Source organism: Ailuropoda melanoleuca, chromosome 8 (genome assembly GCF_002007445.2).
Source record: "Ailuropoda melanoleuca isolate Jingjing chromosome 8, ASM200744v2, whole genome shotgun sequence".
NCBI lineage: Eukaryota > Metazoa > Chordata > Mammalia > Carnivora > Ursidae > Ailuropoda > Ailuropoda melanoleuca.
In genome coordinates this window covers 48509330-48516009 of record NC_048225.1, presented here as the reverse complement: position 1 = coordinate 48516009, position 6680 = coordinate 48509330, and the positions used below count along the sequence as shown (strand labels likewise).

At 37.8% G+C, this 6680-nt stretch overlaps 1 pseudogene; it reads right to left on the bottom strand.

Moving 5' to 3' along the window:
- Positions 1-1118: 1118 nt before the first annotated feature.
- The window catches only part of LOC100474228, a 145005-nt pseudogene continuing 139443 nt past the window's right edge, over positions 1119-6680 (bottom strand).

The following is a 6680-nucleotide window of genomic DNA, read 5'->3' as shown; positions in this document are numbered from 1 at the left end:
CTATTATTTGTTTCAATGTAACACTGATACACTTTCCTATTCTTTTGAAAATGGGATTATAATGATGATGGTAGCAGTGGTGGTAGTGATGATGATGATGTCATTAATGATGATGTTAAAAATTTTGATGAAAATGACAACCAGCCTTCTTACTGTCCAGTCTAATTCAGTTCCTTTAAGGGTGTGTTTTCCCACCCTAAAGAAATATAATAAATAAATAAGACAAGTATCATATCCATCATTCATTGACTTGATTCTGATCCACTAGCTTTGCCTCCCTAGCATTATCCCTTACTTGAGGCTGGCCAGTCCACCCCCAAAATGAGATGAGAATTTTGTACCATCATCACCAGAGTACTGGGCGTGATTAGAAAGAAAAAGGGAATGGGAAGAAATCAGAGAAGGAGACTCTGGACTCCAGGAAGAGACTCCAGATGAGAGACTCTGGACTCCAGGAAACACATTGAGGGTTACATAAAGGAGCGGGTTTGGGGGATGGGGTCACTGGGTGACGGGTATTAAGGAGGGCATGTGTTGTGATGAGCACTGGGTGTTATATGCAACCAATGAATCACTGAACACTACATCAAAAACTAATGATGTACTATATGTTGGCTAACTTAACATAATAATAATTAAAAAAAGAAGAAAGAAAGAAAAATGGAACCATGAATGAAGGAGGTAGGTCAAGTCAGTAGCAGGAAGGGGAACTATTTGGCAGTGCACCCTTGAAGAGAGCAAAGAGCTTCATCCATATCATGGGGAGATGGGAGCACAGAGGTACAGAGAGCTAATGACCTACTGTGTCCTGCAACTAAGAGTACTGTCCTAGATACTAAAGAAAACAGGAGAAAAGTAAAAGGTGGTTGAGCATATTAGTTTCCTGTTTAAGAATACTGAATGCAGTATATTAATAAATATCTCGAGAATCCATTATGAGGATACATCACAATAAAACAAAGACATCTGAGTCTTCAACAGGATCAGCTGTAAAGATTTTTATGAAGCTTACTTCTTGGATTCACATTTAAGATGATGGGGTCAATAGAAAGCCTAGGCAAATATTTCAAACTGCATGAAGTATTATGTTTATTTTTGTTTTTAGGTGGTTGACATCTTTATTGCTTTGGAAGTGGGGGGCAGGTTCTCAGGAGCTCTTGGTGGGGCAGTCCCAACATCTTCCCCATCACAAGCTTCTGGTTGCACAGGATGGTGCTGGTTCTGCGAATGGCAGCCATGCACAGATCTGGGGCTGTACTTGTTCTTGCAGATCACGTGTCTGATGCCGTTGAGGGTGGCCTGGGCATTTTTGCTGATGGTGGACCACACGCAGGAGGTGGCAGGGTTTGCTGGCCATATCTCCAATTCATGACTACAACTACATATTTGTCATAGGCTGCCAGCTCCATGCCCACAGTCTTGCAGTGAATCAGCCCATCATGGTAGAAGTTACAAGCCTTCAGGTTATTGGGTTCTGTGCTGTATGTCTGCTTGTTCCTCTTGATCAGGAAACTGGAGCAGTTCTGCATGTTCATCCATCCACTGCAGGTGGGAGGACAGGGTGGCAGCTCCTCTCACTATGGCAGCCGGGAGGGAAAGAGCTGCTTATTTTTAAGCTGGCATTTAGTGACTGCGGTGGACCAAGCATTGTGATAATCACCTCTGTGTATCAAACTATGTAATCATTATAACAAATCCAAAAAGTTGGTTTACCTTTTCCATTTTATAAATGAGAAAACTAAAGATCAAAACATTAAATAACTTTACCCAATTAGTAAACACTGATACCCTGATTCAGTTCTACATCTGTTTCACCATAAACTTGTCCTTTGATATATAACTTACGTATTTTTTAATACAAATGGTGTACTGGATCTACTATCACCATAATTTCAGCTTTAAAAAATAATTTGGGGTCTTTCTTTTTTCTTTTCATATCTTTTAAGTAGATTGTGTGATTCATAAAGCAAAGTATCTTATAATAATTTTTACTGTATTTACTGTTTTATTTACTGTTTCATCCTTTCATACACACTAGAGAAAATAGCTGAATTTTCTCATTAAGAGAGCTCTTGCATTCTTTCAGAATTTTGCTACTATTGTAAAAGGACTCTCTTAATTTCAATGAACAAATGCAAGGACTAAGGGCAAATCACTAACGAAAACTTTTATCAGGCACTCAGTTCAGTCATTAAGACCTGAAATATATTGAAAAGTATTACTCTGGAAGAGAGAATTATCCAGAATTACACAAGGCTACAACAAATATTGCAGCTTAACTGCATACTAGGAAAGGGATTCAAGATATTAAGAAGCACATCAGGTTCAGAGATCTATAATTAATCTTGTCAACGGATATGGCAGGACAGATTCCTGTTTAAACGTGCATCTTGATGAGACTGTTCCCCCATTTGCTGTATCAGTACAGAGCACGTTGGAAACCCAAGGGATCTAAACCCATTACAGTGGTTTTATAGTCAAGTTCATGTTCATTGCATGCCCTGCCTTGTGCTTGTGGCATTAAATATTTACCTAACTGTGACTATGATGTTGTAGAGAAAGCAGCAGCTTTTAGTGCATCTTTTATACACACTGTTGAGAAGAATAAATATAAAATTAAAAACTCTCTAAGACTCAAGGTAGAATAAATGGTCAGGGGACAACATACTCTGTGTTTAGTTCCTGTAACTGAATTATATTAGAAAGCTTTCTCAATATATGTATGCATCATATTCTATAGCAGCTAGAGTCAAATGTGAAGAATCATGAACAAAAATTCCATCATTTATTTTTAACATGTAAATACAGTGGGGATAAGAAAGCATGCTCCTAAACCTTGAAACAATACTAGAGAAGGTAAATTACTTTGGAAACTGAGAAATGAATTAAATTATTATCTTTCTTTTTAGATTTTATTTATTTGAGAAAGAGCAGAAAACGTGAGAGAGAGAGAGCACGAGTAGGGGTGAAGGGGCAGAGGGAGGAGAAGCAGGCTCCCCCCAACCCCGGCAGGGGTTGTGGCTCAATCCCAGAACCCTGGGATCATGGCCTGAGCCGGAGGTAGACGTTTAACTGACTGAGACACTCAGGCACCCCTAAATTATTATCTTTTAGTAACTTTTAAAACAGAGGAAACAGGTATAGATCAATGAGAAAGGAGACTCTACTTCTAGTCAACAAATGGGTGAATTGTGGAGTTTCATTTTGATCAGACTTATTCTTCATTATTTGCCTTCAGGGAAAAAAAAGCTTTTTAAAAAATAGTTTTCATTTTCATTTTCCATTAACTTTATTGTTCCATTAATTATATAAAGTTTTTAAAACGAAATATAAATTCCTTTTATTACAATAGTACAAATGATACAAAGAAGAGCTATTTGTTTTCTATCTCATTCTCAACCTCCTGAGTCCAAGTAATTTCTAATCTACATGGTGTCAGATAGGTGGAATCTGATCTATTCTACAACATGTTTTAGAATAGTGGACAGTAAAACAAACAAAAATATCGTTAGTAGGTAAAGGTCTAGGATTTACTGGATCTAGTTAAAAGCACTCCAATATCCTGTGTAGAAAGCTCCCTGGTTTAAAGGAAATCAGAATATTTTATATATCTGTTATCCTAAGGGCCATTTTAAACCATTTCCATTTTATTCAAGTCACCAAGCATTAATTTTCATATTTTATTGATATCTAATACTATACTATATACTTACTGCTCTACTTGCTGATCCTCTTCTCTACTAGAATGAAAATTTCATTCAAAATTTTTGTCTGTCTTTTAACCTTCCTACATAAAGGCCTTTGAAGATTACTTCACTTTGATGCTGTGTGAGAAATGAACCACCCCATGCCTGCCATGCAAACAACAAGCAGTAATTACTGCTTTTCTCTAGGCACATCAATCCATGGTTCTTTGGACATATGGGGAGTAAGGGAATAGTGGACGTTTATCTGAAAGTTTTGAGAAGTTTTCAGAGAGAAGCCAAGTGTACAATTCTATGTCTTTTCTCATTCAAAGTTATTCTATTTCCTTTTCTACCATAATCTCTTTTCAATGTCCTGTCTACTTGCTGATTTATACCCTAGTCATATTGAAGTTCTTCCACTTTCTAGAATATATCACATGCCTTGCTTGTCTCTGGTCTTTTGCATCTAACCTCCATCTGTCAGGATTAGTGTTTGCTTCAACCCCTGCTGCTCATTTGGTTAGCTCTTACTCCTCCTTAAGGTCAGTCTGGTGTCACCTCTTTTAAGAAGTCTTTCCTGAGTCTCTGAATCTGTGTTTGGTGTTCCTGTTACATGTTCTCATACTATCATGGATTTCCCATCCCACATATACCACTCCTACCACCACTTCAGTTTTAAACTGTTTTAAAGTATGACTTCTTCAACAGAGCAGAAGCTCACTAAAGGTAGAGCCCACGACATGTTTCTTCAACTTATGTCTCCATATATTTATTAGGTCCCTAATATATGTATATATTTATGTGTATATGTCATGTATAATGGTAAGGGATTTGCAGTTTTTTCAGTGATAAAAGAGAATATCACTTGTCATAGAAAATATTATCAATATTCTATACAAACTGTACAGAACACAAATTCTTTTCAAAATACTTTGCTTATAAAGAAAAGAAATCTATTCATGAAAAACTCCCACTTTATGCCAGGTTCTGGTACTTAAGAGGCCAGGTTTTGGTCACCTAGAGAAAGAACTCGAGTATAGAGTTCTGCATAAGCACTTTGGATCCACAGGCTGAGCTGATGCTCTGAGTTTTCATGTCACTGGCTTTATGACATAAATGCTGGTGGCTGTTACAGATTTTCACCNGGCTTAACTGCATATCACTGTAGCTCATTTTCTAATATTTTTGAACATCTACTAAATGTCAGGTCCTTATTCATCAGTCTATGTACATTATTTAATTTAATCCTTACCATGGTCTTCAATTACAGACAAACTTCATTTTATTGTGCTTGGCTTTACTCTGCTTTGCAGACATTGCCTCTTTTTACAAAGTGAAAATTTGTGGCAACTCTGCATTGAGCACATCTGTCAGCACCATTTTTTTTAAACAATGTTCACTCAGTGTCTCTATGTCACATTTTAGTAATTATTGTAATATTTCAAACTTTCTCAACAATATTGTATTTTTTTAAAGATTTTATTTATTTAACAGAGACAGCCAGCGAGAGAGGGAACACAAGCAGGGGGAGCGGGAGAGAAAGAAGCAGGCTCCTAGCGGAGGAGCCTGATGTGGGGCTCGATCCCAGAACCCTGGGATCACGCCCTGAGCCAAAGGCAGATGCTTAACGACTGCACCACCCAGGCACCCCTCATCATTATTGTATTTGTTATGATGATCTGCCATCACTGATTTTTGATGTTACTATTAAAATTGTGTTGGGGCTCCAAAAACAGTGCCCACAAAAGCCAACAAACTTAACTGTAAATGTTGTGTGTGTTCTGATTGCCCCACCAACCAGTTGCTCTGCTTTTCTCTCCCTCTTCTTGGGCCTTCCTATTCCCTGAGACACAACATTTTGAAATTAAGCCAGTTAATAACCCTACAATGACCTCTAAGTGTTCAAGTGAAAGGAAGAGTCACATGTCTCTCACTTTAAATCAAGAACTAGAAATTCTTCAGCTTAGTGAGGAAGGCAGGTAAAAGCCAAGATAAGCCAGAAGCTAGGGCTTTTCACCAAACAGCCAAGTTGTGAATGCAAAGGAAAAGTCTTTGAAGGAAATTAAAATTAAAAGTGCTACTCCAGTGAACACATGAATGATACAGCCTTATTGCTGATACAGAGAATATTTTAGTGGTCTGGATAGAAGATCAAACCAGCCACAACATTACCTTAAGCCAAAGCTTAATCCCCCAGAGCAAGGTCCTAACTCTCTACAATTCTATGAAGGCTGAGAGGGGGTGAGGAAGCTTCAGAAGAAAAGTCTGAAGCTAGCAGAGGCTGGTTCATGAGGTTTAAGGAAAGAAGGCATCTTCACAATGTAAAAGTGAAAGTTGAAGCAACAAGTGCTAATATATAAGCTACAGCAAGTTACACAGAAGATCCAGCTGAGAAAATTTATGAAGGTGGTTATACTCAACAAAAGATTTTCCGTGTAAATATAACTGCTTTACACTGGAAGAAGATGCCATCAAGAACTTTTATAGCTAGAGAAGAGAAGTGAATATGTAGCTTCAAAGCTTCAAAGGACAGCCTGACTCTCTTGTTAGGAACTAATGCAGGTGGTGACTGAAGCTGAGGACAATGCTCATTTATTAGTTGGAAAACCCTAGGGCCCTGAAGAATTAAGCTAAATCTACACTGCCTCTGCTCTATGAAGGGAACAACAAGGCCTGGATGACAGCACATCTGTTTACAACACAATTGTCTACATATTTTAAGGCCACTGTTAAGACCTACTGCTCAAAACAAACAAAGAAACAAAACTCCTTTCAAAATATTATTGCTCACTGACAATGCATCTGGTCACCCAAGAGCTCTAATGGAGATGTGCAATAAGGAGATTTTTTTTTTTCATGCCTGCTAATATAACATCCATAATGTAGTCCATGAATCAAGGAATAATTCTGAATTTCAAGCCTTAATGTTTAAGAAATATACTTCATAAGGCTATAGCTGCCATGGACAGTGATTCCTCTGATGGATCTGGGCAA